Here is an 11911-nt window from a genome sequence, read left to right on the forward strand (position 1 = left end):
CTCTACTGTCTCTCGTACTCTCTCTTTTCCCTCTCTATTATTGAATTAAAAAAGAAAACATTTGGTACATCAATGGTATTTTTTATGCAAGATGCCTTAAATTTATCCTGACTATTTTTGTTTGTTTGTTTTCTTCTTTTTTGTTTTTTCCTCCTTTATTTTTCTATCTCTCCCTGTTTATTAAGGGCCAGTCATTTCAGTACAGTTGCTGACACACAGTACACAGTCTCTTGGCTCCTCATGATAGGTGCCTGGAAGACAATCTCTCCCCCTACCTAGGTCCTTTTCCACCAATATACACCAGGACTCCAGAGCTTCTCCATCTTATCCCAGTTTCTCCTTCCTTAGAGTCCTTTGCTTTGGTGTAATACACCACACCCAGTTCAAGTTTCATCTTATGTTTCCACATGCTGTTCGTGCTTCTTAATTTTCTCCTGGGAGTAAGACCATGCAGTATTCATCCTTCCTTTTCTGGCTTATCTCACTCAACATGATATCTACTTTTTGAAAAGGGGGCTGAAAACATTAAATGGAGAAAGGACCATCTATTCAACAATTGATGTTGGGAGAATGTGGTTTATTTTCTTTTTATTGAAGTACTTTTCAGCTCAGGCTTACAGTGTTGCCTAGGGGTTGAACCTGAAACCCTGGAACCTCTCCATGAAAGTCATTTGCATAATGATTATGTTACTTCCTACCTCCTGACTCTACATTAAAAAATATGTGGGGAGGGAGAGATAATGTCAATGAGCTTTATCCCATGATTTCTTGTGCTCAAGTGCTTATTGCTATAGTTTATATCTGTTACCACAGGACCTATATTTCTCTGAAAGACAATAATGGAATGGTTTCTGTCATATGTGCAATATAAAGAATTGAAACACATAACTTATGAAAAAGGAGGAGGAGGAGGAAAGAAAAGTAGGCAAACTGACTTTTTGAAAACTATGATGGTTGGGTAGGGGGTGGGCACTGAGGCACACAGAGGGGGGTTGTCTGTGTAATAGAACTGTGGTGGTGTGTGTGATGTGGAACTGTACCCTTGTCATCTTATGATCCTGTTAATCATTATATCATTAATAAAATAAATCTAAAAATAAGTAAAAAGAAGAGAAAGACATCAAAAGCTAACCCAAGACCTTTGAAAGACCATGAAAGCCCTACTGAATGAAAGATTGAAATGGAAATGATGATATGACCCAGTATAAAATACAAAAATAAAAAGACACAAAGAGGGGAATTGGGTGCTGGTGCAGTGGGTTAAGCGCATGTGGTGCGAAGCACATGGACCACCTTAAGGATCCTGGTTCGAGCCCCTGGCTCCTCACCTGCAAGGGAGTGGCTTCACAGGCAGTGAAGCAGGTCTGCAGATGTCTCTCTCTCCTCCTCTGTCTTCCCCTCCTCTCTCCATTTCTCTCTGTCCTATCTAACAATGACAACATCAATAATAACTACAACAATAATAAAAAACAAGGGCAATAAAAGGGAAAATAAATATTTAAAAAAATAAAAAATAAGAATTTGCTTTCATACAGGGGCTAAACAAACATTCCAATGTTCTTGACAATTCTGACAATATTTTTTTAAAAAGGCACAAAGAGAAAAATCCCTCTCAAAAGGATCTCTGCCCCACATATTTATTTTTTCTTATTTTTTAAATTTTTTTTAAAAATTATTTTCCCTTTTATTGCCCTTTTTTGATGTTGTTGTTGTTATCATTGTTGTTATTGATGTCATCATTGTTGGATAGGACAGAGAGAAATGGAGAGAGGAGGGGAAGACAGAGACGGGGAGAGAAAGATAGACACCTGCAGACCTGCTTCACCACCTGTGAAGTGATTCCCCTGCAGGTGGGGAGCCGGGGGCTCGAACTGGAATCCTTATTTTGGTCCTTGTGCTTCACGCCATGTGTGCTTAACCCGCTGCGCTACCGCCGACTCCCTCTGCCCCACATATTTATTGGAGCATCATTTGTAACAAGCAAAACAGAGAAAGAGCCCAATTGCTACTGTTTTGGATATAAAGCTCAGGTGTATGCAAACAATGGAATAGGAATAAGAGCAAGTCACAGAAATACAAATATGCGTGGTCCGGGAGGTGGTGTAGTTGATAAAGCATTGGACTCTCAAGCATGAGGTCTTAAGTTCAGTCCTCAGCAGCACATGTACCAGAGTGATGTCTGGTTCTTTATCTCTCTCCTCCTATCTTTTCTTTCTCACTAATAAATAAATAAAATCTTTTAAAACAAAAGAAATACAAATATGCATGATACTGCTTATATGTGGTGTCTTCTTCAAATAATAATAAAAAAGCAATAATTATAAAAAAGGAAAACCAAACTCAGAGAGAGAGAGGGAGAGAGGGAGAGGGAGAGAGAGATGAGACTTGTGGTCAGCAGAGAAACTGGGTGGAGGAGAGGAAGATCTGGAGGAAGGTGGCACTGGGGTGTCATGTGCAGAGGCTGGCTTATCTGACACTGCCATGCAACAGACAGGAATATGCCCACAGTGGAAGACAACCTGAGAGTGCTTACCCTGAGGAAAACGTTTCCCTTCTGTCTTTTTTCCCTTTGTCTTCTCTGTATGAGGACAGAGAAGTTGGCTGAGCCCAGCATGTGCTCATTTCCTAATAGATGACACACACAGAAGCCGGTTGCTTCAGCTGACACACTGGGGCATGTGCTGATTTCTCCATGATACCGGAAATCACATTAAAAAAAATCGTAATTTAAACTATCACTATATTGGTGATAATTCAGTCATGGGCTGGCATATTTTACCCTTCCCCTACCTATTAAAAACCAGCAGCAACAGGCTTCTGAATAAATTGAGTGTAGAGACACAAGTTCTTCAGGGATGTTTCTAACCCGGTTCAGACTGCGACCTGTTTCCTAGCTGGCTGACAACATTCATTTGCATACAAACATAATTAGTGTGTGGATTTCAGATGTTCTTCACCTACTCATTGAAGCAAGCTCCATCAAGCCTGCTACTTGACAGTATTTTGCTAGCTGTTTATAATATCACTTCTGGTTACAAATGGTAAAAGAAAAAAATCCACAATTACATCAAAGTAACCTGTGATTTAGAATTGGCACACATCAAAAATACATGGCCTCTGATCCCCAAAGACACATTTTAGCATGCACCCAACTCCTTAGATGGTTTTTAGGAAAGGAGCATCTGTGAGTTGAGGCTTATAAACCATGACTCCACTTGGGAGCCAAGTACCCAGGGTTCTAGAAGATTTTAAATGAAAAGAAATGACTATGGACAGTTTTTTTTTTTTATGTTGTTGTTGTTGTTGTTCCCTAACCAGCAACCAAGTCTAACCAGTGGGGAAAAATATTAGTTCAAAAGGATAGAGTATCCTAGTAACTCAAATGCTGAGTCATGAAAGAGAGCCTGGTCATGAGGCTAACAAGCCTGTCTCTGGCAACAAAACCCTCAGCAGAAGCCCAGCAACTCAGCTCTTGTTTGAAAGACCTCTGGGGCCTCAGAGCTCTCTGTGACCCCAAACCCTTCCCATCATCCCTCAGCTCAAGGCAGTCAGCAGCAGGCCTTGTCTTCCACTGCAAGCAAGTCCTCCCACCTGTAGTGCCTACATACTGGTCCACATTTCCAGGGAGAAAGCAAGCTAGCGTTGTTCTGTTGTTTGTATGGTATCTTACACATCCATATGTTGTGGAAGCTTTGTAATAGCCCTGCGACACAGGCAGAGCAGAGCCTGTAGGCTGGCAAGTTCAGTCTGTGGCTCATAGTGGCAGAACCCAGAGGCTGGGCCCAACCTCAGGCGCCCTCATTCCACCTTTATGCCATTTTAACTACTACACCACAGCTCATTGAGACCTGAAACTTTTTTTTTTTTTTTTTGGTAAATGAATTGCTCCTGTTTCCTCAGGAAAACATTTTTAAGTTTCATAATTTTAAAATGGTATTTATTTCTTTTTGACAGAGATAGAGAAATTGAGAGGGAAGGGGGAGGCAGAGCAGGAAAGGGAAAGAGAGACACCTGCAGACCTGCTTCACCACTCGTGAAGCCCCCTCCACACACACGCACATAGCTGGGGACCAGGGACTTGAACCTGGGTCCTTTGACACTGTAACGTGCTGCACTCAACCAGGTGAACAACTATTCAGCCCCTCCCTGGAAAACACTCTTGTAGTTAGAAAGGGATGGGCACATTAAAGGTGCTCACTCTGTCTGCTTTCCCTCCTAGCCCAGGAGATCCCTCTAAGGGAATCTGACTTTCCAGTGGTCCAAGACCAGCCCCTAAAAAGCCCCACATGCTCCCACTATGCATCACAACTCTTCTTCTGATGACAGTGGATATTTCACATTATGCATTTGTCAAAACCCACACAACTGTACAAAACACAGTGGAGCCTCATTTAAACTGTGAACTTCACCTGGTGATACTACATTGTTACTAACAGACTCTCAATGGACTATACGACCCGAACTGCCCCTGCGGCTACAGACAGACTCTGACCCACATAGTCAACGACTGCCACCTCTCCAGATTCAAAGGAGGTCTCGAAACTTGACATCAGGCTCAACCTGACGCTGTTGACTGGCTACGGAAGAAGGGCAAACGCTAGAAGAAGAAATGGACTATAGCCTATAACAGCAGAAATAGGGGCTCAGAAGGGGAAGGGAGGGTTATTAAGAGAGAGGCTATGGACCTAAGTCCCTATGGTAGAATGCAACGCTATGGTTTGGTTGAGGGTGAAATTAAAAAAAAAATAGAATATTAGTAATAGCATTTGCTCATCAGTTCTAACAAGTGCACCACACCAAGCAAGGTGTTAATGGAGAAATAGTATGAAGGGGTGTGTGTGTGTGTGGGGGGGTTATACAGAAACTGGGTACTGTCTCATTGTCTGGAGACCTAAAACTGTTCTTACACAATGCCCATTACCTTTATTAGTGAAGAATTAAGCACTGGTACATATCAAAACATAAATGAACCTTGGAAGCATCATGCAGAGTGAGAGGAGTTCATCTAAAAACATCATGTGATTTTATTTAAGCCAGAGTGGGCACATCTATGGAGACAGAAAGTGAACAGTGGGGAAGTTCAGTGGGAGAAAAGAGTGATTTCTAATAGGTTTGGGGGTTTCTTTGGGGGTTTTGAAAAGGTTCTAAAATGTATTGTGGTAATCATGATGACAGCTACATTGATCTGTGAAAAAACTAGAAATCACTTTAAAGAGACATGCTATGTGTGTCATATCTCAATAAACCTTGAAGAATGCCGATGAATTTAAAATTCCCAATGACAGGCGATTGTTCTAGGAAACTGAACAAAGTGGAATCACAAAAATGCTGGAAACATGGGGATGGGGGAAGTTATGCTGATAAAAACATTTCCTCCAGTGTTGATTATAGTGCCTAGCTACTTTTCTGAACATGTTCTCTCTAATCTATAAGAAATTAATAATCCCCATGCTCGAAAAGTGGTTCCCAGTATAGAGGACAAGATACATAATCCCCGTTGCTCTGATAAGACTGAAGTTATCCTGTTCACAAGATGTGATAAATATATACACAAACATACAGAGAAAAATCACAAAGACTAGTGTAATTATAGACATTGGCAACTCATACCACAAATATAGATGCAAAGTTCCTAAATAAAATGCCAGAAAACCAAATCTAGCAAGACAAAAACATGACAGCATAGATAAAGAGGGTTTACTTCAAGAGACTGATTCAGTCTAAGGAAATCTAGATGCATACTCTATCATAATCATGAAAACATCCATGGATCACAAAGAATGAACATCTGAAATGTGTTTTTAAAACACCCTTCAGAAAGTGAGAAGCATCAGGACAGAAAACAGAGCAAAAGAGGAAAACAACAACAACAACAAAAGTGCAGCTTCACTAGAATTGGATATGTGCAAATTGTCAAATAAGACAGTCATTTTCTGCAGCCCACGGGGCAGAAAATTTCAGTGACCTTTTGAATTCAGACTAACCAGGCATGCCCGTGCAATGTCTCTCAGGTGGGCATGATTGTGGTTGGTTAGTAAGACTCATCAGAAGCCTTAACAGTGTGCAGACCTGTGGAACCAGCAACTGCACATCTAACAATGTATTTAAAGGAAGCAATCAGGGATTTCTGCAAAGACCTAGGCACAGAATACATGTCTCTGGATCATCCTCAGTAGGAAAAACAGATACAAACAAATGCCCAACAGGACTGTGATAGTCAAAGAAATGGTGGTACTCTTACATAATGAAACGCTATACAGCTACTAGAAGTGGAGAAGGACCTTCAGAAGGCACAAAATCTATTAAGTAAAAAGATTGTGAAAGAGCACACAGAATATAGACCAAGAAGTCTGGGTGGCTAAGCATAATTAACTATCAGTCGTAAGAATGTGAGGGCTGGGGAGACAGCATAATAGTTCTGCAAGACTTTCATGCCTGAGATTCTGAGGTTCCAGGTACAATCCCCAGCACCACCATAAACCAAAGCTGTGTAGTGCACTCTCTCTTGCTCTCAGTATCTCTCTCCCCCTCCCACTCTCTGTATTTTAGTCATTCTTTTCCCTTTCCTGTATATCTGTGCTTTCCATGTACATTGTAATAAATGAATAGATCTGGGGGCACAAGGACCCAGGTTTGAGTCCCCAGCTCCCCACCTGCTGGGTGCCTGCAGAGGTGAAACAGGTCTGAAGGTATCTATCTTTTTCTCCCTTTCTCTATCTCCCCGTTCTCTTTCAATTTATCTCTGTCCTAGCCAAAAACAAAAAACAAAAAAAGGAAAAAATGGCTGACAGGAGCAGTGGATTCATAGTGCAGGAACTAAGCCCCAGCTATAAGCCTCGAGGCAACAAACAAACAAGTATACCCGTGATAAAGGGAAATGCAATAAAAAAAACTTTACTGAAGTTTGTACTGATTTACTCAGAAGTTTCACATCTACAGATTTACCTTGACAATTGAGCACTGACATAAAATGCATGTACAGAGACATATATTATTTTAATAACAAAAGAAGAGACCCATCAAACATCTATCAGTAGTGGCCATGAAGTATCCTATAGCTGTACCATATAGCAGCATGCTGGGAACTATTATAAACCATGAGGTGGGACTGGTGAGATAGCTCACCAGGTACTATGCCTGCAATGCCATGCACACAACTCAGGTCTGAGTCCTGGCACCATATGAGAAATTCTGTCAGACTAGAGGAAGCCTCCCCTCCACCAATGCATCTGGATGGATGAATATAACACTAGGAGGTAGAATATCAATTTAATTTAGTTATTGGATAGAGACAGAAATTAGGAGAGCAAGGAGAGATAGAGAGGGAGAGAGAGAAAGAGAGAGAGACACCTGTAGCACTGCTTTACCACTGGTGAAGCTTCCTCCCTGCAAAGTCTTAAGCTCACATTCCTGAATGTGGTAACGTATGTGCTCAACCAAGTATGCACAGCCTGGCCCCGAGATAGAACATTTAAAGACTTAGAAAACTCAGTGAAAAACAACAACAACAAACTAGTATAGTCAGGGGCCCTTTGGAATATAACTAAAATAGGCCTACTAGCTATCTACAAAACCTAGAAACACCCCCCCCCCCCCCCCCCGCCCAACTCTTCATTTGCACTATTCTAGCCTTTGGGTTCATGATTAGTCAACAACTTGTTTGACTTTATATGTTAACTCTCTTTCAGCCACCAGGTTCCAGATGCTAGCATGATGCTGACCAGACTTCCTTGGACAGACAATCCCACCAATATATCCTGGAACCCCACTTCCCCAGAGCCTCACCCCACTAAAAAAGAGAGAGAGTATGGCTGGGAGTATGGATTGACCTGTCAATGCCCATATTCAGCGGGGAAGTAATTACAGAAGCCAGACCTTCTACCTTCTGCACCCCATAATTACCCTGGGCCCATACTCCCAGAGGGATAAAGAATAGGAAAGCTATCAGGGGAGGGGATGATATATGGAGTTCTGGTGGTAGAAACTGTGTGGAGTTGTACCCCTCTTATCCTATGGTTTTGTCACTGTTTCCTTTTTATAAATAAAAAATAATAAAAAAAGAAAACTTGGTGAAAAAAATCATACATTATAATGCTAAATAAAATCCAAACCTAATTTTTTAAACCTATGTTTAAAATTAAAATAAACTGGAAGGAAATATACTAAGATGAGTAGATGTGGTTCACTTCAAGAGGAAGGACCACAGCTGAATCGTTCATTTTAGTCTTTTTGCATTTTATGCTTTTTTGACAGTCTGATTTTAAACGCCAGAAGAAAATAAAGTTTGCATCTGATGATCAGAGATAAAGGGGGAAGTAGCAAAATATACCAATCCTTTCTGCCACTATCATGCTGTGAGGCATTTAAGTGATAACTGAATCCAATCAACCCCCAATGAATGGAAAGAACAGTGACTGACTCAAATGTAGAAGGGGCAACACAATAGTATGAGAGATCTGTCTATTTTTTTTAAGAAAAGTATATAAACTTTGGGAACAGTGTCATGTGTTGGCTCATCTGGTTGAATGCACACTGGGTTCAAGCCCCTAATCCCCACCCTATACGGGGGACACTTCAAGCACTTCACTTCAAGCACTTCACTTCTGAAGCAGATCTCCAGGTAACTCTCTCTCCATATATATATTCTTCCCCTCTCAATTTCCCTCTGTCCTACCAATTTTTAAAAAATAATTTTGGGAACCAGCATGTCAACATGCTAAGAAATTGTTAGCAACATGAGCAATGGATAATTCTGTGAGTGATCTCCTACTCCCCCCCCAAAAAAGTAAGAAAGATAACCAATAAAACCAAATGAGAGAGCTCCAGATCTTTCCACTCACTGCTTCCGGAAAAGTGGGGCCCCGCTTGATCTTGTCTCTGAGACTGTGTGGTAGCCATTTCCGCTATACTCCAGGGGCTGGGCCTGAGGTGCCATCAGGGAGCCCCCCTCTCCCTGTTCCAGCAGCCCCAGGGATCACAATTCCAGACATGGAGGCCTTCTCAGGAAAACACAACGACCCCACAGCTAGGCCACCTGTTTCATATAGGCTGTGCTGGTCGACTGGGCAACAGTGCCACCTAGTGGACTGCAGGATGAATGAGCAGTGACGAAAGCCCCTCAACACAGGCTTCTGAGATTAAAATAAACAGATCATCACAATAAGTGGGGGATTGGGAGCAGGTTGTTGAGCAGAGGGCCATGGCAGGGTAGAAATGCTTTGGACTAGAAATTCTAAAGTATCATTTTTTCGCCAGAGTTATTTCACTTCATGGTGACATAAGGGAATTTATCCATCAAATGATCTTGGAAAAAAATGATGGTTTGCTGAGAAGCTTCTCTCATGACAACTGAGTCTTTTAATTATGTGGGGAATGCACAGTCCCTATTCCTCAGCATCATCTAAAATTTGGTCTGGCACTGCCAAGACAACTACAGCTTCTTTCTTTTCTTATTTTTTAAATATTATCTTTATTTGAAAAGACAGAAGTTGATAGGGAAGGTGGAGCTAGAGAGGGAGAGAGACACCTGCAGCACTGTTTTGCCTCTTCTGAAGCTTTGACCCTGCAGGTGGGCTCTGAGGGCTTGAACCTGGGCCCTTGCATGCAGTACCTACCAAGTGTGTTTAACTGTGCAACATGATCCAACCTTTCACTTTTTTCCATAGTAACATTCAGTGCTAATTTTTAAGGCAATAGCTTTGTATGACATGTGAATAATGTTATAAATATCAAAATGACCTTTGGCAGGAAAAAAAAAACTTCCCCAACCCTCCAATATTTGACAGGTGTTAAAGACACTGAGTTGCTTTCTTAGGGAAAAAAATAGCTTCTAGGGATAGAAATTTCCAGGTCAGAACTGCATAGCTTCCCCACCCCCTCCTTGAATCTAAGCCAATGTGAGCAGGGCAAAAGCCCTCCGCTTCCTCTACCCTCCAGCTGGAAATGAGGTCCCAGGAGCAGATATGAATACATGCAGGGCCTCCAACATTCAGTACAATAAGCCGGAGGGGGGGCCAGCCAGACCTGGACTCTCATGGAACCGACTGGATCGGCAGCTACAAAGTCCATTAAAATGAGCCTTTTTTGATACTAGGGCTGTTGATACCAGTTTTTTCTCCCCTCTACCTATAAAGTGAGAGTAAGAAAGAAAAGGAGAGATACCACAGTGTCACTGCAGTATACATGAAGCTTCACCACCACTGCCCCCAGCATGTACTCCCATATGATGGCCCTGGGTTTGAACCCAGGTTCTCACACATAGAGAAGTACCTTTGAAAGGCAAAGACTAATATTTATTTGTATGTTTATTTTTATTTTGTCGTTGAGGCAGGAGAAAGCCTAGCCTGGAAAGTCTGGAATTCCAGAGGTAAAACCTTAATGCTTTTAGACACATGTGAAGTAACAGAGCTCACAACAAAATGGGACCACCCCCATGACCTCCAAACACATATGCTGGTTCTGGGCCAGCGAAATAGCTCACTTGGATGGTGTGCTGCTTTGCCATGTGCACAAGTCAGTTTTGAGCTCGACCTTCATCGTATTGGAGGAAGCTTCAGTGCTAAGGTCTCTTTCACTTTCTCTGCATGTCTGCATAAAACATTGTGCTGACTCTAACCCTTGCAAAGATCCTATTGAGCCCTCCTTCCCAACTGGTTCCAATTTGGCCACGCCCACACATTCTAGCTAAGGTCATCCTCTGAGAATCCAGCTGCACTTATTTTAGATTACTTCTCTAACCCCTATGACAGGGCTTCTGGATCCAAATCCAGTGTGTGTGTGTGTGTCCACATCAAGAAGCAATTCTCAGCTGTCGGCAGAGTGTATGCTATTGCACTCAGGTTTTCATCTATGCTTTGGATGAAGAGGTAACAAACTGGAGGTTCCAACATTACTTTCCAACTCTGGGTTCAAGTCCCAAGCCCCAACTGTCACCTTTGGTCTGAAGACTACCAGAACACAGGAGTGAACAAGAAGAAGAAGCAACAAACAGGGTCAGGTCCTCAGGGACTGTGATGGAGGTCACATAACACAGACATGATTGTCAGACTCTTGATTAAGTCAGCAGCCATTGGTAACTGATTCCAGGAGCTTTCCACTCTAGTCCCTCTCCCCTCTCCTAGTCCAGGGGTGGGTCTGAAAGTTCCTGCCTCTATTCACAGTTGGTTCCCATGGCAACCAGCTCCCCTCCCCTTGGATGGCTTTCAAAAGTCACCTCATTAGCATAATGATAGTTGTAGTAACAAGGAGGCTGGCTATCAATAACAAGATGCCCATTTTGTCTTGATGGTTCAGAAGCAATTTAGAGAACTGAGGAAAAGAGGCCAACCAGCAAAACAAGAGATGCTTCCACAGTGTGGTTGTGACAATACTACTGAAACTTGAAAATTCTGTAAGACAATGTGAAATTACTAACAGAAACATTTTTTAAAAAATTGAGAAGAATAAAGGAAGTAAAGGTAATAATTTTAAAAAATGTTCCCTAGCTGGGGAGATGGCATGGTTCTGCAAAGAGACTTTCATGCTTAAGGAAACAAAGGTCCCAGGTTCAATCCCCAGCACCACTATAAGCAATAACTGTGCATAGTTCTGGAAGAAAAAAATACTCACACACAAAAATGTTCCCGCTGCTCTCATCACACAGGAAATTCCAAGGGTTTGGGGGAGCTGCGAGCCAGGCACTGTGGATGAAGACCAGATCTGAGTGAGAAATATATTTCAGTCACTGTATATCTATGTGTATTTTTTTCCTGCTGATTAGGCAGAGTCTAATCTATTTGAAGAGATTACAAGAAACATCATTCAGGAAAATTAGTCAGCCAGGTTCCAGAGTGGGCGAGATCCACAGGTGTTGTGAATCAGGCTGATTAGCCAGTCAGGTTAAGAGGTGGGCTGGGCCCACAGATGCTGGAAA

The 11911-nt window shown here is 42.1% G+C and overlaps 1 long non-coding RNA gene across 2 annotated transcripts in view; it reads right to left on the reverse strand.

Moving 5' to 3' along the window:
- The window catches only part of LOC132535930 (uncharacterized), an 81244-nt gene extending 69559 nt beyond the window's left edge, over positions 1-11685 (reverse strand). For both annotated transcript variants that reach the window (XR_009547647.1, XR_009547646.1), the window contains exon 1: positions 11608-11685. This is a non-coding gene — a long non-coding RNA (uncharacterized LOC132535930). The remainder of the gene's footprint in view (positions 1-11607) is intronic.
- Positions 11686-11911: the final 226 nt, after the last annotated feature.

This window comes from Erinaceus europaeus, chromosome X (genome assembly GCF_950295315.1).
Source record: "Erinaceus europaeus chromosome X, mEriEur2.1, whole genome shotgun sequence".
Taxonomy (NCBI): Eukaryota; Metazoa; Chordata; class Mammalia; order Eulipotyphla; family Erinaceidae; genus Erinaceus; species Erinaceus europaeus.